General features: G+C 42.6%; 1 protein-coding gene and 1 non-coding gene across 2 annotated transcripts in view; one reads left to right on the forward strand and one right to left on the reverse strand.

Moving 5' to 3' along the window:
- Nucleotides 1–6,441: 6,441 nt before the first annotated feature.
- Nucleotides 6,442–6,573, reverse strand: LOC113593285 (small nucleolar RNA SNORA52). Its single transcript, XR_003413374.2, has one exon. It is a non-coding gene; the product is annotated as a small nucleolar RNA SNORA52 (small nucleolar RNA).
- Nucleotides 6,574–15,123: 8,550 nt separating this feature from the next.
- The window catches only part of RDX (radixin), a 93,905-nt gene continuing 85,807 nt past the window's right edge, over nt 15,124–23,221 (forward strand). Inside the window, exon 1 of the mRNA XM_027036459.2 lies at nt 15,124–15,354. The gene's annotated coding sequence lies outside the window, so the exon portion shown is untranslated. The remainder of the gene's footprint in view (nt 15,355–23,221) is intronic.

Genomic DNA, 23,221 nt, shown 5'->3' on the forward strand with positions numbered 1-23,221 from the left:
ACTAAATGTGATTTAATAATATCTTGTCATTAAAAGTTACTTGAGAGAATGTGGACAATATTTTCAAAATTTTAAGTGTATTTTTTACTGCTTAGGAATAACAGCCACTATTTTTGTTTCCAGACCTTCTCATGCATATAGAAACATAATAATTTTTAACTGGGATTACATTGCATGTAATGTTTTATATCTTGATTTTAACATGTAGCATGTTAAATTTTAGCACTTTTACATGTAATTATATTTTACATGTCATTTCAAAAATGCAATTTTTCTGTTGTATACTAAACATTACATTGTAATGGATAGGCCATAATTTATTTAATTTCTCTTTTTTTTTAACTTTTTTTTTTTTTTTTTTGGAGAGAGACAGAGAAAATTAGCAGGGGAGAGGCAGAGAGAGAGAGAGAGAGAATCTTAAACAGGCTCCATATTTAGCTTGGAGCCCCATGTGGGTACTGATTTCACAATCCTGAGACCATGACCTGAGCCAAAATCAAGAGTCAGATACTCAACTGACTGAGCCACACCCCTAACTTTTCTTGTTTGGGACATTTAGGTTGTCCTCAAGCTTGCACTAATATGTATAATGCTGTGTTAAACGTATTTGTATGTGTGTGTATTAAACCATTTCCTTATTTTTTAGTGTAAACTCTTAGACACAGATTAATAATCAAAGAATATGAATACACTGAGGACTCCTGATACGGTGTCAGACTTTTTTTCAGCAATACTGAACCAACTTACATCTCATTGGAAATACATAAAAGTATATGGTTGCTAGCTTATCTTACTTACCACATTCTTCAAAGTATTGAAGCCTAGAGAGCTTTTAAATTTTAACACCATTCCCCCCCTCACTATTTAAGGAAACAAGGAAATTCCTTGAAGGAAACCATCATTTTGATATGACATCCTACTTAAAATATGAATCAGCTTTTCAAAAAAGTAAAAACCAACGCATCCCTTTTATGAGAGTAGTATCATTAACATTCATTAACAGTGCATTACAATTCTTTGTCAATCTCACAATTTTTCTTTTGCTAATAGACAAATTACCTACTATAGTCTCTGATTCTGATACACGAACATGTAAAAATTTGGTAAGATGTTTAAGGCACAGCTTGTGAAGTGACAAATTCTTCTTTCTTTTTCACGTAATGTGTTTGGCTTATTTCTTTTTCACTTAATTATAGGTCTCCAGTAGAAATTATCACCTGGTAAGAAGTGACAATTATTTAGCTACAAATACCAAGTATAATTTTATAGACTATAATAGTTAAAACTGTGAAGAGGCATTCTAGGATCTACAGCCTGTTTAGATCTCTGTTTTAAATAGATTTTTAGATGAATCTATTTTTAGATATTTTCAGGTAAGTCTAAAAAATAGATTCCCTGCTTTTTTTTTTAACTTAAAAAAATTTTTTTGCTGTTTTTTTGAGAGACAGAGAGAGACACAGCATGAGAGGGGGAGGGGACAGAGAGAGAGGGAGACACAGAACCCAAAACAGGCTCCAGGTTCTGAGCTGGCAGCACAGAGCTGGATACGGAGCTCAAACTCACGGACCATGAGCCGAAGTCGGACACCCAACCGACTGAGCCACCCTGGTGCCCCTAGATTCCCTGTTTTTTAATTGTGTTATATCAGGGACAAAACTCAGACACAGGTTGAGTGCTAGAGCCTTTTCATTTTTGTGCGTGAGTCTTCTGGGTCTTTATCTGATGATTCTGACCTTTACCCACACGACTGATGTGTACCTGATGGTCCAGCACCAATGTGTGGTCTGACAGTCTGTGATGCATTAGGACCCTTGGCCCTCAAGATAATTCAGACAAGGGTCAACGTCCATAGGATAATGTTAGATCAGCTTTCAGTGGGGGTATTCAGAAAGAAAAATGGTTAAACTGCAGACAAAAAAAAGTGGCACTAGTTGAGGCTAACAAGTGAATATACACGCCATGAATAAGGTCTACAGGAGCCTACTCAGGGAAACAATCCAAACTGTGATTTGAAAGCAAATACTGTGCATATTCCCTAGCTAATGCAGTCTGTTGTAAAGACGTGTTGGGAAGATGAGGAGTGGCCTGGAAAGGGTAGGGACGAGTATGTGACGTATGTGACGCCCCGTGCCCTCCACAGTGCCTGGTTCTTGGCAGGTGCTTTGCAAAAGGTTGCTGAATGAGGAGGTGCTGCTACCTTGGAGTCCAGAAAACAGACGGAGAGTAAAGCAACAGCAAAGGAAAGACACCTTGGTTTGCATGTTCGTGTGAAGAATGACTTGACGGATGTAAAGACTGGCAGTCTGAGTTTTCCTTGACATTTAAATAAATCGTACCTGAGGCTTTGACAACCTGCTTTGTAAGTATCTGTGTTTTTTCCCATACAGACTTACAGAGGAGACTGGCTGGAGGGCGAAGAAGGATGATGCCTTCCTCCTCAAAGGAAGCCGATCCCGGAGGCTCCAGCCCTGGGAGTAAATGAGAGATGGAGGAACTGGATTGTCCGGATCCAGTTTTTACCAAAATGATGGGCCAGAGAAAAGAAGGAACCTTAGAGAGTCTGACCTAGTTACATTTGCATCCCAAGGAAAAACGAGTAAGTGGTATAACTATTAAGCTTTTAAGGCTGCTTCTAAGGTTGAAATTTCTCTATGATGTTATTTCAACCCCTTATATTCTTTTCTTCTTTTGAAGGCTGTAAAATTCCTCAGAAACACTCAGAGTCATTTTCTGGCACAGAGAAGAGGAAGGGAGGGGGACACCATGACACTCTTTTCAGCGTCCAAGAGAGACAAAAACTCAGCTGGAGAATGTGGGGCGATGCTAGAAGAAAGCTAGGGTCACACTTGGACCCTCTGGGAGAAAAGGATGAATAAAGGGGCCAGCCTGGCAAGGAGACACGAACCCAGGCATCTGCACTAGCCGGAGAACCTGGCCATTTACGGTGCTGCTAGTTTCTGGGTAGGAATGATGGGTGTGATCTGTGGTGGAGAAGAAAAAAATCAGTAGGTTTTTCCATCAGATACTGACATGTTCTTTAAGATCATGAAGTTTCCTTTCCTAGAAAATACCTTCTTGTAACCCCACGCTGATTTTACAACTCTCTCATGATTTGGCATGGAAGCCCGGTTTCTCGAGTGTAGATCCTGACCTCACTGATGACCAGGTATGTTAATATTTCCATTTGTTTCTTCACACATAAATTAAATACAAGAAAGAAAGAAAGAAAGAAAGAAAGAAAGAAAGAAAGAAAGAAAGAAAGAAAGAAAGAAAGAAAGAAAGAAGGAAAGAAGAAAGGAGGAAGAAAGAAAGAGAGAGAAAGGAAAGGAAAGGAAGGAAGAAAAGAAAGAGAAAGAAAGGAAGAGGAAAGGAAGGAAGGGAGAGAGAGAAAAAAAGAGGGAAGGAAGGAAGGAAGAGAGAGAGAGAAAGAAAGAAAGAGGAAAGGAAGGAAAGAGAGAAAGGAAGAGGAAAGGAAGGAAGAAAGAGAGAAAGAAAGGAAGAGGAAAGGAAGGAAGGAAGAAAAGAAAGAGACAGAGGAAAGGAAGGAAGGAAGAGAGAGAGAAAGAAAGGAAGAGGAAAGGAAGGAAGGAAGGTAGAAAAAGAGAAAGGAAGAGGAAAGGAAGGAAGGAAGAGAGAGAGAGGAAGAGGAAAGGAAGGAAGGAAGAAAAGAAAGAAAGAGACAGAAAGAAAGAGAGGAAAGGAAGGAAGAGAGAAAGAAAGGAAGAGGAAAGGAAGGAAGGAAAAAAAAGAGAGAAAGAAAGAGGAAAGGAAGGAAGAAAAGAGAGAGAAAGAGGAAAGGAAGGAAGGAAGGAAGGAAGGAAAGAAAGAAAGAAAGAAAGAAAGAAAGAAAGAAAGAAAGAAAGAAAGAAAGAAAGAAGGAAAGAGGAAAGGAAGGAAGGGAGAGAAAGAAAGAGAAAAGGAAGGAAGGAAGAAAAGAGAGAAAGAGGAAAGGAAGGAAGAAAAAGAAAGAAAGAGGAAAGGAAGGAAGAAAGAAAAGAAAAAGAAAGAAAGCAAGAAGGAAATAGTACCTTCCAGCCACGTTCGTTGTGAGAATTCAATGAAATAGTACCTGCAAAGCTCTTAGCAGGTCACTGGGCCTAGTGCAGCTGGTTGCTAACTGCTGTTGTTGCTACTAGCCGGGTTGTGCAAGCATCTGGGTATTGGGCCTTGAGTACCCAGGGGCGCCCTGGCTTTGTCGGTGAGGGGGTAATCCAGATTTGGTGTGGTGTGGCAGAGACTGCTAGGTTGTGCCAGACATCTCTGAGGTGACACTTGAGCTCTCTCGTCCTCGTCTGTCTCAGACTTTGGCCTCTCGTCTGGGCCCAGCCTCTGCGGTACTGACTCTACATGTACCCTGACTTTGTGCAGATGCTACATGATGGTGACGCCCCGCTTGCCCACGCCATCTGCCTACCGTCTCCCTTGCTGAGGCTTCCCTGTTGAGGGAATGGAGATGCCCTTCCCTTTTCCTTTACCCCCTTTCCTGGCTTTAATGCGAACACAATGGCTGGAGCTGGGGCAGCCCTTTTGCCATGAGGCAGAAGCCGTATGGTGAAGGCAGCCGAGCGTGGTGACAGCGGGAGCTGGGGTCCTTGGTGAGTGGGCAGGGCGCCACTCCAGCTCCAGACTGCCTCTCTGGTAATCATTTTGAGAGAAAAGCACATTTCTATCTTTTTAAAGGACTGTTATTTGGGGTTTTCTGTCATTTTCTGCTAAACTTAATCCTAACTGTTCGAGTAGAAAATTGGCATTCTGTATGAATGAAATGAAGGGAAAGGAAGAAAAAAAATAGCATCAAGTGTCATTTTAGAGGCATTACATACGGCATGACAGGATCCAGATGTCAGTGTTTTTACCAGTACATTGTATCATCTCTTACAAATTTAGATTATGTGAGCCAGATGTCCAGTGACCCGGTCACCTTTGAGATAATGGAATACTGATCTTCCAGAGGAGCATAAAACAAACAAAACACTCTCCACTCAGAAAGCTGGCCTGTCAATGCCTCTCATCTCCATGAACACACAGGGTTAATTACAATAGTATTTACTGCGGGTCCCACTCTGTGCTAAGCCCTCCAGTTAGAAAACCCAGGAAATCTCGCTCTGTGAAGGATATGTTTGAGAGGGTCGGAATGCCGGCCTGGGATTTCATTTGGGAAGTTTACCAGCCTTCCAGGTGAGGACAGTAGCCGAGTTAGGGAGGAGAAGGTGGGACGTAGGACTCTTGAAGAGATAATATCAGCAGGACTCGGTGACTGATGGAAAGTGGGGGCTGAATGGGTTCAGAATTACTCTCCAGCTTCTAGGATGGGTGACTGGCTAGGAGACAGTTTTACAAATTGCAATGGGACACATACAAAGGAAGGGAGGGAGAAAGCAGAGGGAGGAAGAGGTTTAGTAGAGAAGATAGAGAAGATGATGGACGGGTGCAGTCCTGGGCATGTGAAGTCTGAGGTGTCCCTGGGCACCACGTGGAGATGCTCAACAGGAAACGAAAGACTGAGTCTGGAGCTCAGGAGAAAGGGCTTAGAGCCCTTTTCAAACGATTTTGTAATTTTCGTTTGTGACGTCGCACTTCCCAGTAGACTTTCTTGCTCATCTTGTATTCTTAGCACTCGGCACTGAACCTGCAACATAATCAATGCTCAATAAAAATTGGTTTAGTGATTGACAGATTAATGAATGAATGACTTTCAATCAGTCAAAGAAGATACAGGTTTTTGCCATCTCAGGTTGAAACCCCTGTATGTATTCCAATGGAAACATGATTACAAACCTCAGTCGGTTGAGGAGAATCCCTGTGTCGTGTGTTACATTTGAATAAACTTCTGCAGACTAGCCTCAGAAATGAGCCGCCCTTTAAGTCATTTCCACAGGAAAAAGAGAAAAAACACCTTTAAAATTCCAAAGTAGTTTACACCATACTTTTGAACCAAAAGGTCCTTCACTAGTTGGGAGGGTCATTCTTTTTTTTTTTTTTTTCCCCTGAAGAACTTATCAGAACATCCTGCACATGTGTCCCAGAAGCCACCATATCTAACATAAAGCCGAGAGTCAGAACACCGCATGGTCACCACCTCCATGCCTCAGGGCCGCCCTTGTTACCCTCTTTCCAAATCAGGTTGCAATGCCCAAAGAAAGAATTTTGAGGAGACGAACGGAGGCACAGCCCAGTGACTTGAAAAGTGTTCCCGAAATTAATAATTGGACTAGATCAGGGACCCAAGTAGATTTGCAAAGGGCCTACGGTTTGCCCCTTTCTTCACACATAGTTAATGATAATCGCTAGATATTTCTCAATAAAGCTGGCTCTGATTCTGAAAGTCTCTCCAACTTTTCTGTAAGCCTTGCATTTATATCTTAACTTCTTCAGTAAAAAAGCATTCATACATTCAATTGCTAACTTATTTTTCTTACTGCTTTTTCTTTTCTTTTCCTGGAGTGCCTAGAAGCAGCCTGGCACAAAGCCACTGAAGCCTTGCTCGCTCCTCTGGTAAGGCTTCTAAAGAACTCTGGTCCACAAGCGAAACCTGGCAGGCCACAGGCTGACTGGCAGGGTTAGGGTGGACCGCAATGACTAGCTTATTACGTCTCATATCGGGTAAAAGCAATTGATAGTGGAAGTTGCTTTTGAACTGTTTCAGTAATGGCTGTTGTACCACCAGCATTCTACAGACAAAACAGAACCCACAGATAAACACGTAAGAGAAGATTTATCATAGGAATTGGCTCATGTGGTTACGGAGGCCAGGAAGTCCCAGGAGCTGCTGTCCACCAGCTGGACAACCAGGAAAGCCAATGGTATAATTTAGTCGAAGTCTGCAGGGTCGGTGATGTCACTCCCAGTCCAAGGTCAAAGGCCTGAGAGCAAAGGGGCTGTTGGTGCAAGTCCTGGAGTTGAAGGCCTGGGAACCAGGAGCTCGGAAGTGCAAGAATGGGAGAAGATGGAGGTCCCTGCTCAAAAAGAGAGAATTAGCCCTTCCTTCCCCCTTCTTGTTCCATTTGGTCCCCTGACACGTTGTTTGATACCTACCCGCATTGGTCAAGGCAGATCTCTTCACTCAGTCTCTTCAATCGAATGTTAACCTCTTCCAGAAACACCTTCCCAGACATACCCCCCAAATTTTTTTTAACCTGTTATCTGGGTATCCCTTAAACCAGTCAAACTGACACATAAAATTAAACCTCATAGATGTATTTCAGGAAATAAGTGGCCAAGTCACAAAGTAAATAAGCCTGCACAAGAACTTTGTCATTTAAAAAAAAATTTTTTTAATGTTTTACTTATTTTTGAGACAGAGGCAGAGCATGAGCCTGCTCTGGGTCGCAGGGGGGGTGGGGAGGGGTGGTGGCAGAGAGAGAGGGAGACACAGAATCCAAAGCAGGCTCCAGGCTCTGAGCTGTCAGCACAGAGCCCCATGTGGGGCTCGAACCCATGTATCATGAGATCATGACCTGAGCTGAAGTTGGACGCTTAACCAACTGAGCCACCCAGGTGCCCCAGTAATTTGTCATTTTCATACAGTTAACTATGCCTGGATATCACATACCACTAGTGTTGACCAAAAAAAATTTTGAAAAATATCAACGATTTTCTTTGCACTTAATAAATGCATTGTGTCGATATTCAGAGCTGAGTACACCAAATTAAGAGCAGCAGGTAGGTTGTAATTAGCATTAAATTTGGACTCAGGAAACCTAGATGTTGGTCTCACACTAACTTTTTGAGTCATTTCATTCATTCATTCAACAACTATTTATTGAACAGGGTATAACGCTCTGGACACTGTGGTAAGTGTTAGGGAACAAAATTGAAAAGAAAGTGACATTGTAGCTACATTTATAGACTTGTAGGCTAATAGAGAGGACAGATACCAATTAAAAAAAAATCTATGCATTAATAATACAACTGCTCTGAACTACCAGAAAGAAAAGTTACAGGGAGATTGTGCCAGGGTGGCAGGTGGTCAGCACAGGCTTGATTGTGATTGAGATCTGAAGGATGCTTACGTGTCAGCTAGACAAGTGGGGCAGAGGGAGCTGTATATGCAAAGTCCTAGTGGCCTGGATGGGGCAGCTGGCAGGCTCTAGGAGTTATAGATGGTCAGCGTGGCTTGAGCCTGGAGAACAAGTGCAGACCAATGGCCAACACACAGTAGGAGACCAACAAATGGGTTCGGGGCAGCAGGTGGAAAGGAGATGTGAGATAATCATACTTACATTTCAACAAATTAGATCTGGATTCAATACAGAGAAATAATTGTAGAAGGCACAAGCTGGTAGAAGAAGACTAGTTAAGAGGCTACTGCTGGTCCAGAAGAGAGAACCATTGTGTGATCAGGTCGGAAGTGGTGTAGATATGAACAATTAGACTGAGGCAAGAGGAGGTAAAAGCAATAGGGTTAGGTAACCGGTTGGGTATGGAGGAGGTGAATGAGAGGGAAGTGTTAAGGATGGCTCCTACATTTCTGGTTGAGCTAGGGAATAATGGAAACATACCAGATTCGAGCAAGACAAACTGCAAATCTTAATTTGTTTCTGCAAAATAAAAGGCAGACTTTTCTTTAGAAAAAGCCTTTTAATGTTTGTTTATGAGAGAGAGACTGAGCATGCGAGGTGGGGAGAGACAGAGGCAGAGAGAGGGAGACAGAGGATCCCAAGTAGGTTCCACACAGTCAGTGCAGAGCCCGAGGTGGGGCTCAAACTCACAAACCCGTGAGATCACGACCTGAGCCGAAATCAAGGGCCGGCTGCTTAACCAACTGAGCCACTCAGGTGCCTCGAGGCAGACTTTCCTTTAAAGCACTGTCCAGACTTAAAATGGTATGAATTGGATTATGGAATTCAATCATTTATTTCAAAATAAAGAGTGAACTAACTAGAGTGGAAATTCTATATAGGTAAATACATTAGCTATCTATTGTTATCTATTGTTAAAAAAAAATTACCCAAACCTCAGCGACCTAAAACAACATTTATTATCTCACAACTTGTGTGGGTCAAGGAGTCAGCAGCAGCTGAGCCGGGTAGTTCTGGCTTAGGGTCTCTCAGGTGGTGGCCTTCGGGTTCTCGCCATGGGCTGCAGTCATCTGATGGCTTGCCTGGGGCTGGAGGGCTTATCTGCTTCTGTGGCGGCTCACTCACATGGCTGTGAGAAGAAGGCCTCAAGTCCTGACTAGCTCTTGGCAGGAGGCCTCCGTTTCTTACCACACGGGTATCTCCATAGTTGGCCTGCATGTGCTGGTGATGTGGCTGGCACCTGGCTTGGCCCAGAGAGAGCCAATGAGGAGGAAGCTATAGTCCCTTTTGTGATCTCGTCTCAAAAGTCCCATGCCATCAGTTCCATTTTTCTGTTTGTTAGAAGCAAGTCACTAAATCCAGCCCACACTCGTGGAAGAGGGGAATTAAGCCACACCTCTTAAGGGAGGACTATCAAGAAATATGCAGATGTATTTTTAAAATTTTTTAAAGTTTATTTATTTTGAGAGAGCAAGAGCATGAGTGGGGAAGGGGCAGAGAGAGAGAGAGAGAGAGAGAGAGAGAGAGAGAAAGAATCCCAAGCAGGCTCCACACTGTCAGCACAGAGCCTGACACAGGACTTGAACTCATAAACCATGAGATCATGACCTAAGCGGAAATCAAGAGTCAGATGCTTAACCGACTGAGCCAACCAGGCACCCTGGTTTGTGGATGTATTTTAAAACCACCACAGAAAAGTGTTGCCTCAGTCTAATTGTTCATCTCTAATCTTCTACACTTGCCACTACACAAAGCACTGGGCACCTTTCCTGGTTAGTAAATAACCACTGTTGTATACATTCAACTAAACTAAAATAAAACTAAAGTGTTATAAACTAGAAAACAGCTGTCTAGAATACTCAGTGCTAAAGGTCAGGGTGAATATTTGCTCATTTATTTATTTATATCTCTGTAATGAGACAAGGACAGTCCAGCAAGGTACAAAGCTTATTGAATAATAAGCTGATGGATATTTGGGTCAAAAATTGTGAAACACTAGGAAGTGATTGTACGTAAATACTTTCTGCATAGGTCATAAGATACATAATGAGTTCTAGAAGTTACAAATCAAATATTTTATAGGTGAATCGGAGTTAGAGTTGAAGAATTAGAGAGCTTGAAAAAAGCTTACAGATGGTTAGTCTCATCCCTATTTAATAGATGAGAAAACTGGGAGTCAATACAAAGTCAAAAACATTTTTTTTCTTAGGAGCTCTCACACAGTTAGTGGGTGGAAACCACTTTTGATGGGACCGCTTCACAGTAATAGCGGAGAGGGGAGTCACTGCTTTTTGAGGTTCTCTTCTAGTCCTGAAAATCCCCGACGTCTTAAGCTCTTGGAAAAGCACAAAAGGTGTCACATTCCCCTCACTTTAACCCTCTTTGCCAGCAGGTTACAGAATACTCCATCGGATCTTTCAAGGTCACTTAGCAACTTGTTTGTACGAATTGGGAATAAAGCCAAGGTTATGGATTCCCTCATTAGACTCTTTCCACCCTGTTACTTCTGAAACTTTATTGTTTATCACAAACTAAACTGGCTTTTTTATTATACAAGGAGAGAGGATTAAGTAATAACTTTTACCTTGCCTTTGTTGAAGATTAATACACTCATATCTCTGAACACATGAATTATGTACTTATGTAATTTGATCTTAGATAGGGAGAGAATAAAGGCAGGAACAGGCCTGTGGTTTCTTGAATCTTCCTTTAGATTCATTAGCCATCAAACCTCTGTTGACTGTACTGGAATTTTATAGCTTATATCAGCAATTAAGTTTGTATGGCTTACTAGGCACACAAAGCAGATGATAAGATAGTTTTATTTACTTTGTTTTTACTGAGGGCTATCATATTGCTGAACACATTGTGAATATGTACTTAAATATGCAAGGTAGTGGGAATAGTATGAAATATCACAGTTTATAATAGAAAATTCCCTTTTGTATCTCTATGTATAGGTATTTAAAGTAGCTGTGATTTTACATCTGTATAGCTTCTTTTTAATTAAAAATAATTTTTTTAATGTTTATTTATTTTTTGAGGGAGAGAGAGGGAAAGCATGAGCAGCAAAATGGCAGAGAGAGAGGGAGACATAGGCTCCAGGCTCCGAGCTGTCAGCACAGAGCCCAACGTGGGGCTTGAACTCATGAACCATGAGTTCATGACCTGAGCCAAAGTTGGATGCTCAACCAACTGAGCAACCCAGGCGCCCCACATTTGTATAGCTTTTTAAAAATGGTAAATAAAAAATAAAAAGAGTGTATAAAGTTTTTTCATGAAAAAACATTTCAGTATACAATGATGGTTTAGATTATCATCTAATATTTCATATTCAAATCCTTGAGTTGAACAAAACCACATTTTCCAAAGACATAGTTGGAAATGAAAAGCCTGTTTCAGCATGTTACTGATGTTCATCTATTTAATAAGTATTTATTGGATGTCTCATTCACCATAGTTCTTATTTCCAGTTACTGAATATATACTTGTTCTTAGAGTACCCATAGACACTGAAAATCAGCATCTCTGTAAGTTGCCTAATTATCTTTATCTCTGAGTTCTACATCTTTTATACTCCCTGTTTATTTCAGTGGCACCCATTGGGTACTCATTTTCACATCTCCTTTCCTCTTACTCCTCGAAGTCTATCCCCCCTCTTTTTTTTTTTTTTTTTAAGATTCTATTTCCTCTTCTTCATCTTCAAAACCTCCTAGGGTCAGTCCATCATTCTCTAGTGCCTGGGCCTTTATAGCAAAACTGTCTGAGGTGTCCCTGATCTTACGGATCACTCTGTCACTGAACTGCTCTCCCATGTAATCCACGTGGCTGCCAGTTACTTTACTATAACACAGAGAGGATCGCATTATTCCTTTTCTTAATGCCTCGTATGGCTTCCTAGCTCCTTAAGGATGAAGGGCATATTCTGATCTTCCCAAATGGATCTCAACTTACCTTTCTAAACCTCTAGTTATAAACATCCTTATCTCAACATCAACCCCGTCTTGGTACTCAGTCTTCAAAGTTGATTGCCTTTCCCCACTTCTCTTAGGGAACCTCTACTCACCCCTTCAACCTTCCCTCCTCTGAGAGGCTTTCTCCTTTCTATGCAAAGTTAACTGCCCAGTGTTTCACCTGACACTCTGTGTCTATCCTTATTATAGCTCATATTGCACAACTGTTTGTTTGCCTTTCCCATTACTGAATCTAGAGGGCAGGAGCCTAGACTTAATCAAACTAGCAAGGGGGCTGGAGCTCAGTGTTTGTTCTAGATGGAGAAGAGGTTCCATTTACAAACCATACTTGCAAAAATGAGTTTTCTTCAAGAAGGACTTTTATATGTGCTACTGAGACAAATGCTTTGTAACTATCATTGGAATTCTAGAATTGAGAATTAGTCAATATGGTGGAGTACAGTAGGATTGTAGCATACAAGAGTTAGTAATAGATTGTAGTAGATTGGTTTTGGTCTTTCTTTTTTATGCATAGTAGGTGCTATATAAAATTTTTTGTAACTACTGGTAATATCAGAATGGTTTTCTGAAAAAAAACTCTAGTTTCAACAACCGTATGTGAATTTTCCCCTTGACAGTATAAATGTGGGAATAAAAAAATTTTTTTTCAGTTATATCTCTCATATTTCATTAAAGATGCCTATATTTGATATAAGGAACAAGGTACAACAATGGTGTGTATAGATGACATTTACAATGAAAATACCTGACGCCTAACTATCTGTCTGCTCAGTTCATAACGGTTTTCCACAGTATAGTCTCACACTTGGGAAGCAGTGGCTTTGCTGCTTTTGTGTAATTGATGACCCACATTGTAGTAGATCTCAATTTAAATAATTATTTTTACACTGTAAAAATAAGACAGAAAATACTGAAGAATAGAATAAAGAAAAATGCCCATAGAAAACCACCCAGCCAACCCTGGATTTCAAACTTTCTCTTTTTTCCTGACCCCTTGTACGTGTGTGTGTGTGTGTGTGTGTTTAAACATACATGTAATCATACTGCTTGGATAGTTTCATAACTTGTTCCCTCCCCCTAATACTACCAAAAATTTTTCATGGTGTTAGACACATTATATAAACATTTCAAGTTGTTACCCAAAATGTCACAGAGTATATATAGTTACTTTCAGGATATTTAGTTTCCATGTTTAATTTTTGCATCTTTTAATACTATTGTGATGTAGAGTTTATGAATAAAGGTTTTGCTCTATTCCAGATGATTTCATTCAGAAAGAATCCCAGATATGGGATTACGGGTACAAGAGGATGAACATTTTTATAGGTTGAATCACGGTGCCAAATTGCTTTCTAAACAGGCTGTTTAAGTTTACACTCCCACTCACAATGTCTGAGAGTACCCTTTTTATCTCACCAGCCTTGAATGTTATCTTTTACCTAAATATTTACTAATACTATAGCCAACTGAAATGTTACATTTTCTGGTCTGTTTGCTGTTGCCAGAGTTTAGGATAAAATCACAGCTTTGGAGTCCAACATAACTAAGGTTTGGTCATTGCTCTGCCATTTCCTGGCTGTGTTACACTGAACAAATTACGTAACTCCTTTGAGTCTCTTCAGTCACTGATTTAAAAAAAAAAAAAAAAAAAGTCAATGTTAATATTGACCCCAAACACAGGGTTGTTGTAATTATTAAAAGACATGCTCATGTAAATGCGTGTTACCCCCGTGCCTGGCACATGACAGACAATAGCGTATTATCCGTTTTCCAGTGCAAAAGTGTGTTACATACTTTTTTTTGATTAGTGTACTATCCAGGAATTTACATAATACTTGGACTATCTTTATGCATGCAACTTGATGTGGGACGCTGAGCAATTACCTGGCTAAACCTTGCACCCTAGGGATAAAGTCAGGGAGTCATCTTATAGTTAAGTAAAAGCACACACCTGGTTCCCGTCCTCGAGGAATTTGCAATCTGAAGATCTTTGAGTTTAACTCTAGGGGCTTTTAATTGTTCAGAAAGGTCCCAGAGGGCAATGGAAGAAACTCACTGAAGCTGGGAGCTTAGTGAAAGTGATCTGGGGAGAGAGTTCCTGGAAAAAGCTACCGTCTCAGGGAAGGCAAATGCTAAGGCAGGAAGCATATGAATTATTTGTTCCATAAAAGTTAAGTACACTCTTGAGGTTTTATTATTTGAATGTAAAGTTTGTTCATAAAGGGAAAACTATATAAAGATGGCATGCACGGCAAGCTGGACTGATCTGGTTTTGTGCACTACGGTTCAAGTATACTCAGAGCAAGCGTTACTCTTTGAATCCCAGCAGAAGACGGACAAGGATGGGAGCGTGGACACTGACCACAAGTCTGTCTAGTCCCAGCCACTAATGAAAGTGAGTGGCCTGGAGTCAGACTAGGACCACTTGTCCAACCATCTCTAATTCCAGGATGATTTAGGTTTGGCTGCTCTTCGGGGGCCCCACGTCCAACTTTTTTCTTCTGGACCGCCTCCTTCCCAGAAATGTCGGTGGTAGTAAACATCGTCGACATCCTTGCGTGGATAAAACTCTGCACTCGCGCCTGGGGCCATATCCATCGAGGTTTTGTTGGAGTTACCCGAAATAGCACGTTTTTCGAGTTGGGTAAAAACTGCCAGAGCAATTTCAACGTTCTCGGTGGCACACATAAATCCCTCTAAGATAGGCCCCTTTCTATCTCCTGGTGGATCCTCCAGCTGAGCAGCCAAGTAACCCGCGCCCGACTCCGTCCTGGCTCCCCCCTCCGGGAAGAAGACTCCCTCCTCAGGAGGGCGATGGAAACGCCCTCGGCGAGTTTTCCGGCACCCGCGGGAGTTTCAAGTTTCCGCTCCCGGGGGTGCGCGGAGCGGGTGGCGGCGGGCGCGCCGCGAGCTTCGGCTCCAACGGCCCGCGTCCCTCCGGCTCAGTCCCGCCGGCAGGGGCTTCCCGCGGGCCTCCGCGGCCGACGCTGGCCCTGGCGCGTCCCCACCCCGCGCCGCGACCCCCGGCGACGCCGCGTGCGGCGGACGGCGGCGAGCGCGGGGGGCGGGGCGCGGGCGGCCCTCACGGCGTCGGCGGCGGCGTTGGCGCTCGGGCCGCGGCGCGAGGCCGGCCGGCCGGCAGGGGGAGGCGGGGGGCGCGGGGCAGCCCCGCCTTCCCCCCGAGGAGCCGCCGGGCGGCCATATTGCGGAGCTGTCTGCGGTGGTGGCGGCGCCTCTCGTCCCCGGCGGCCCAGCGCTCCCACCGCCGGCTTTCCCTCCCGGCCGCAGCCGCGACGCCCGGCGCCGCCGCGCAGCGCCCCGGCCACGCTTGGGGCGGGAAGGAGCCGCTCGCTCTCGGGGTAAGCCGCTGGCGCCCTCCCTTCCCCCCCCGCCCAGTCGCTGCTCCCGGGCGGCTCCGGAGACGCTGAGGTGGCGAGAAGTTGCGGGGGCCCGCGCTGCCCGGCGGCCGCTTCGCGAGGGCCTCGCGCGCCTCTGTGTCCGCGCCCCGCGGGCCGCGGCGCCGCCGAGCTCCCGGCCCGGCCCGCCAGGCCGCTCCCGGGGTCGGCGGCAGGCGCTGGGCGCGGCCCGAAGCCCGAGGCGGCCGCCGGGCGTTTCTGGTCGGCGCGGGCGCGCGGTCCGCCCCCGGGGTGGGCCCCGGACCCCCAGACCCCGGGCAGCGGCGGGTTCCCGCCGCCTGGGCGCGGCCCCGGCGCGGCCTGGCTCGTCCCTTCGGGGCGCCCAGAAAATACCGTGAGCCTGGGTAGGATTCTATGTTGCAGTGCGGGATGGGGGGAATTTATTAGAACTTCTCCCCCTCCTTTCTGCCCCTCCCCCCCCACCCCCACCGACCTCCAGTTTGAAAGTAAGGGTGTTGAATTACTAGAGAGAGTGCGTTGGCCCTGGCGGCAAAGGGATGTTGTGTCCTGTACGGGGTTCGGGGCGCCGCGCCGCTCCCGGCCCCGGCCCCCGCGAGGCCAGGCCCGCCGTCCCCGGCCGCCGCGCTCTGTGTACCTGCCGCCGCGGCCGCGGGCGGCCTCGGAGCCTCGCAACTTTGTCCGGCCGCGGAGGCGGCAGCCCGGCTTGCGGTCTCGGCCCCGGTCCCCGCTTCCCGCTTCCCGCTTCCCGTGAACGCGCCTCTGCCTGATTTCCGGGCGAAGTCTGGAAGAGGGGCTCTGCGTTACTGCGGCTTCGGTGAAGCGCATCCCTTCCTATACAGAGAGGTCAGGATTCCTGCACCGTGCCCGCTACTGGGTTCTTTTCTTTTTTCCCCTAACGACATTGAGTGAAGTCCCGTTTCATCAGATCAGTTTAAAAATACGGTTGAGGGTTTGTACCAGACTTTTTAATGAGTCCTGTGGTCCTAAGGCTGGCATGGTGCAAATGTAAAAGGCTGAGATAATAAGGGTTTATTTGATGAAGGGGTACGGACATCGACATTGCAATCTATTGTTTACGGAGCGTACAGTTTTTAGAACACTAAATACTCTTTTATATGTCGGACGGAGCTCTGAATGAACAATTGCCCGTTCATGTGGCAGGGTAAATAAATAATGGCTTAATCCATTTGCCAAAACAGCATTATTAGATTTGAGAGGAGATTAATATTCAGGGCTGCATTGTTTTGTGTGTGTGTGTGTTTTAATTTTCAGAATCCCATTGCTTTCACTAGTGTGCTTTATCTTTCAAACTAATATGACAAAAATGACAAAAGGTAGAACACCCCTTTTGAAGTTAGTAAAAAGGATCGTCACGGACTTTGGTTCTTTGCTTAATCGCTTTTTTTATGTAGGGAGGAATTTAATAAACAGGTAACATTATTAAAGAATGAATACATATGTATTGGAAATTGTAGCTTTATTTAAATGAGGCAAAATTTAATTGTGGCGTTTAGGAATGTTAAATTCTTGCTCTTGCGGAATTGACGTTGTTTTGTTCACTTCTGTGTCCCTACGCATGGAAGAGAGTGGGTAGGAGAGACTCAGAAATATTTGTAGAATAAATGCAGTTAATTTCAGTGTGGGTAAAGTATGTGGGGTCTGTCCTTTTAGACATTGTCATTACTTAAATTGATGATTTTTCCTGTGGTGGTAAGAAATGACAGACTTTGCTTTTCCCTCTCTTGGTGTCAGTAGTCTCAGGGAGGGGAGCAAGGGTTGTTTCTTGTTGATTGCTTCACCATTGCCAACAGCACAATTGGATTTTATTACTCATTTATGTGTTTGGCAGGTTGTTGAAATGAAAGTCTTGGTACGTTTTTATTTTAACTTCTGTTGTCGTTTAATATCCTCTCCATATAGTTTCATAGAGCCTGAAATGTGGAACGATGGTGGGAATCTTTTCATCCATTTTTAACTTAATGCATTTTAACTTAGGCTGCTTAAAAAATGGCAGGTTTTAACCAATATTCCCCAAAGACTAAAGCCAAAAGAAATGTGTTCTGTGAGGATTGTGAAGACTGAGTTGTGCTGGTGGAGCATGCCTGGCAGGGTAGAGCCAGTATGAGTTTATGCTCCTTCTCTCAATCTGGGAACTCAAGGAAGGAACCCTTTCTTGGATAGCTTGGGCCTCCAGCTGACCAAAGGCTAGTGGATACTTCTTAACTACCCTGATATTACCCTTTTGCTACTGAATTCAGCGGAACTGGGTTGGATTGCTCTCGACTCCACCCTTAGAAGGTTATTTTTAAGCCTCCTAGTGTTGTTACTGATGGCTAAAGTGCTTCTGGGACCTTCACTCAGTCCCGTGGCCAGTGCGTACTCACCTCTTGGGTGATGCAAGTGGCCAGTCTGACCCCAGTGAAGTCCTCAGTTTGTAGCCTCTTTCACAGAATCTTGTCTTTCCTATTCATTTATTTCTCAATATTATTTTCTATTAAACATATATTTTAAACTTTTATTTTTTAGAGGGCGTGAGTGTGAGTGAGTGGGGGAGGGGGCAGAGGGAGAGAGAGAATCTAAAGCAGGCTCCACACTCAGCTCCAAGCCCTTGACTATCATGACCTGAGCCAAAACCAGGAGTTGGACCCTCAACCGACTGAGCCACCCAGGCGCCCCTTAAACCATTTTTAAAGATGATGAAAGTAATACAGTTTGTGACAAACTTAAAAAATTTACATCTTAAAAGATGTAAAAGTAAAGCTCCAAGTTCTCTTCACTCCCCAGAACTACCCAACGTCTTTGCTGTGTTCCTACTCCTGTGTTTCATAGGTATTGCTGTTAGCACTTCCTTCCTTGGATACAGAAAATGCCAAAACTTAGGCAAAGATAAACATAAAAATCCTTTATTTGTGATTTTAAAGTCTATAAAAATAAGGTTATTTTGTAACAAACATTGAAATGGTATTTATCACTGTGTTGAAAAGATTAATGTTTCTCAGACGTTTAAAAAATATTTTTTAATGTTTATTTTTGAGAGAGACAGAGTGTAAGCAGGGAAGGGGCAGAGAGAGAGAGACAGAATTTGGAACCGGCTCCAGGCCCTGAGCTGTCAGCACAGAGCGCCGGTACTGGAACTCAGGACCCATGAGGTCATGGGCTAGGCTGAAGTTGGACGCTTAACCGACTGAGCCACCCAGGCGCCCCTAAAATTTTTTTAATGTTTATTTTTGAGAGAGAAGATTTGAAGCAGGCTCCGAGCTGAGAGTGGAGAGCGAAGTGTGCTTTTGTGCTTGTGCAAATTTTCTTGCTTAATGATTGAAGAGGAAGTTCACTTTTTGTTGTCTCCCTATAGTATGGCATATAATAGTGAAAAATGGTGTCCTTTAAAAAATGTGTGTCTTTGGGGATACCTAGGTGGTGCAGTTGGATAGGCGTCCGACTCTTGACTTTAACTCAGATCATGGTCTCAAACTTGGTGAGTTTGAGCCCCACACTGGGCTGTGCTCTGACAACGCTGAGCCTACTTGGGATTCTCCCTCTTTCTCTGCTGTTTTCCCCTGTGCGCACACACACACTCTCTCTCTCAAAATAATAAGCTTTAAAAAAAAAATGTGTCTTTGTATTGGGAGCTGTTTGGAAAGGAAATATAGTCCATACGATTTACTTTCCTCATTCCATTTAATACTGAAGTCTAGCTTCAGCTTCGTAGAAGAGAGGGGCTCAGTCAGGTTAGGAGTTGGATAGGGTTTTTTGGGTATTTTTTTCCCCTTTGAGTAGACAGTATGTATAGAGATCCTTCGAAATTTCCTAATTTAAAATAACTTTTATTTAAAAGGTAGATGTTAAAAATTTGTATATGCATAAGTTTTGTATTGTTTTTTCCTACTGTAACATCAGTTACTGTTTAATAGAATTCTAAATTGGATTTTGCAGAAGTTTTATATATATAAATAAGGTAGCGATTTTTTTTTTAATTTTTTTATTTAGTGTTTTGTTTCAAGCAGTCCAATGCAGATGAATAGAGTGTCCATCCAGTCATGCTGGTTACTTTTCTACGTAGTTTATATACATTTGAAATAAACTGTTTTGACAGGCCAGATCTCTCCTGCTGGCCTGATTTTGTAAAGGAAGTTTTATTGGAACACAGAAATATAATTAGTTTACATAGTGTTTCTGGATACTTTTGAGCTGTAATGTCTGAGGCCATAGATTTTGCACATCCTGAAGTATTTACTCTCTGGTCATTTACAGAAAAAGTTTCCAACCCCTGATTTAGAGAAAAAAATATCTTGTTGAAAGAATGTCTTAGGTATGGAAGGAGGTAGCACATTGTTTTGTTTTTTTGCCCCATGATTATAGAATTTATAAAGTTATAGATCTTAGTAATTGGAACAGATCGTTTTTTCCAAGTTGTAGGTAGTCTGTGGGCTTTCACAACTTTAAATGTTTCTTTCATTTGTGAAAAGTTGTTAACTAAAACTGGCTGCAGTGAAATTGTGAGGTGAACAACCTTCTTTTTCAAGGACTTCTATCGCTTAAGATGCTTTGGCCACAATAACAGGAAATTCTCAAACTGGCTTAACTAATGAAGAAAATTAAGAGACTTAAGAATAGCTCCCTAATGATATCAAGGACTCACTCTCTTTACAGCTTCCTGCCCTGTGGCCTTCCCCCATTGGCTTTGTCCTGAGACTGCTCTCTCCAGCGTTACAGTTTGGCTGCAGCCACCTGCCATCCACACACAGCAGTTCCCAAAGACCTGGGAAGGAACGCCTCTTCCAGCAGCCCCCCAGCAGATGTCTTCTTAGTGTCACTGACCAGGCTTGGGATACATTCCTTATCCATCCCGGTTACTGGCAGGGGGAATGGGATTGCCCCTCATCTGTCTAACTCTGCTCCCACTAGATTGTTTTAGTGTCTTCGGTTCTTTCTTAATCCCACCCGCCTGAACTCACACCCAAGATGGATTTAGCATGAATATGTGAGTTCATATCTTCTTGGTTACCAAATTTATTTAAGTTATGAAATGAAAAGTGTTGATTCCTGCTAAAACACTTTTGAGGCAGGGTTGACAAAATGTGGTCCATGAGCCAAATCCAGCCTATGGCCTGATTTTGTAAATAAGGTGTCATTTGAACACATCATTTGTGCACATATTATCTATGGCTGCTTTCATGCTACAAGAGCAGAATAGTTGTAACAGAGACCATATGGCCTTGCAGAATCTAAGAAGTTTATTTACCTGGCCATGTAGGGAAAAAGTTGGCCAACTTTAAGATAGCATACATAACATTTATATACTTCTCTGCCAAATACTGTTTGTATCTGGTAAGTAACATACTGACAAAGTCACATTCTAATGGGAATACAAATGTGCTGTATTGTATAGTATAAAGTGTGTTAAATGTTTAAATGCCCTTGTGTTAATAATATTAACAGGAGTTAATTTTCAGTGCACCAGTGTTCTAAGCAGAGTTTTCTGCGATGTGAGTTGAGTATTTCTTGTTTCCTACTTTATTTTTTTAATCTTCCTATTGTTTCTGTAATTTAATAACCTTTCAATAAGTTAACAGAGTAGGTATTGTTTGCAACTAAAAATCCTGGCTAGTACGCAGAATGATGTGGGCACATGAGTGCAACAGAGGGACCCTTAGTAAAACGGAGAGAGAATGGGGATACAGGAAATCTCAGCCATGATTAATTGGATCTGGAACCCTTTGGCTTTTACTGAGTGTATGGAATGGACTAAACTTTGTTAGCCGTCATCAGGACTTCTGATAATTAAGCCATTTGTAGATCCTAGACTTAGAAAAACTATAAAGTTTTAGTTTGGTTATTAGCAAGGTTGGTGTGTATACTTGAACTCATTACTATCATCTAACCAACAATCAGAATAATTATAGTTACCATTAGAAGTGTCAGACTGTCTGGCCTTTAACTCTGATTTGATCATCAAATTAAATGAGATTGTTAAAAATAATCTCTTGAGTAATGTCTCGACTAGAGACAATAGAGACAGCAGAGGTCTAAATTTGGGAGACCTAGTTGGGAGGAGTTTTGTTCTCCCATATTCATGTTTGTTGTCTCTCTTTTATTTTTTTAAATCTTTTTTTTTTTTTTTAAGTTTGTTTACTTATTTGAGAGAGAGAGGGAGAGAGAATCCCGAGCAGGCTCTTCACTGTCAGCATGGAGCCCGATGCGAGGCTTGAACTCACAAACTGAGATCATGACCTGAGCCAAAATCGAGAGTCAGACGCTTAACCAACTGAGCCACCCTGGCACCCCTTGCTGTCTCTTATAGTGTGTTGGCTTATTCGTGTGTTACTTAGCTATTTGATAATGTAAATTAGAGGAAAATATTGCCCTTGACAATAATCAACAGAAAAAGTCAGATATTACATGTAAACTTAATATGCCAACAAAATCGACAACAAACTTCTGAGGCCCTACTGTGAGCCAGGCACCATTCCAGTTTAAAACAAAAATTTTTTTTTACATTTATTTATTTTTGAGAGAGAGAGAGAGACAGACAGAGTGTGAGCAGGGGAGGGGCAGAGAGAGAGGGAGACAGACTCCAGAGCAGGCTCCAGGCTCTGAGCTGTCAGTACAGAGTCCGATGTGGGGTTCGAAGCCACAAACTTTGAGAGCATGACCTGAGCCAAAGTTGGATGCTCAACTGACTGAGCCACCCAGGCGCTCCCTCCCTTCCAGTGTTTAAAGGGGAGTTTTGAATATTTTGAAATTAGAAGCTTAATGAAAGAACTTCCAGAGAGCCTTAGTGATTGCATGAGAGAATATTGTCCAATTTAAGAAACGTAATTACTTTATTCTGTTTTGAAAATAAGCTACTATAGTGTCCAGTGGTTCAAAACCTGTAAAGCCTAGAATGGTTTGTGAGAAGTCAGGTCATTTTGAGACTTGATTTTTCCTGCTGCATAGGTGACTTAAATGAATCTGTTTGTTTTAACATTTTTAAACATGCATTATGTTACCTTTTGATGTTTTCATAAGTGTAAAATGAAACTGAATTGCATTGAGCTTTCTTAGCTTTTAGGATTTAAAATTAATCATTGCAAATGATACTGTTTTTCTACCCACCTTGGGAACAATATAGATACGGTGTTTCCTTTAAATTTATAGGTTTATTTTTTTAAGCTTATTTTTATTATTTTGAGAGAGAGCAAGTGGTGGGGGGAGAAAGAGAGAGAGGAAGGAAGGAAGGAAGGAAGGAAGGAAGGAAGGAAGGAAGGAAGGGAGGAAAAGAATGAATGAATGAATGAATGAATATCTCAAGGAGGCTCCACACTGTCAGCACAGAGCCCATCTCCAGGCTCAAACCCATGAGTTCATGACCTGAGCTGAAACCCAGAGTTGGATGCTTCACCAACTGAGCCACCCAGGTGCCCCCAGATTTCTTTTAGAAGAGAATCTAAATTCAGTGTAAAAGTTTGTTTTTAGTATTGTAGTTCTGCTTTATATTTGTTTTAGGTTCTAGAAATTTGGTTTGCATTTATAGTAACATGTAAAAATTGCTTAAAACTGTTGAAGATTTCATTTCCTTGAAAATATCCTTGAACAAAAATCAGTTTCTACCTAAGCAAGTACTTAGAAATACCGTATTTGGAACTGTATATCACCCTTATAGGAAATACATTTTCAAGGTGATTATAGCAGTACTAATGTAACTTGTAACATCTTTAGAGATAGTCTTTTGATCTGAAAACAACGGAAGAAAGAGCTTTAGCTTCTTCTAGAAAAGCTCTGGTAATTATTTGAGATGAGCTTCTCTGGCATGATGTCAGAAAAAAGAATAGGAAAACCAGGAGAGCCCAGGACTCGAGTTTAAAAG

This window comes from Acinonyx jubatus, chromosome D1 (genome assembly GCF_027475565.1).
Source record: "Acinonyx jubatus isolate Ajub_Pintada_27869175 chromosome D1, VMU_Ajub_asm_v1.0, whole genome shotgun sequence".
Lineage (NCBI taxonomy): Eukaryota > Metazoa > Chordata > Mammalia > Carnivora > Felidae > Acinonyx > Acinonyx jubatus.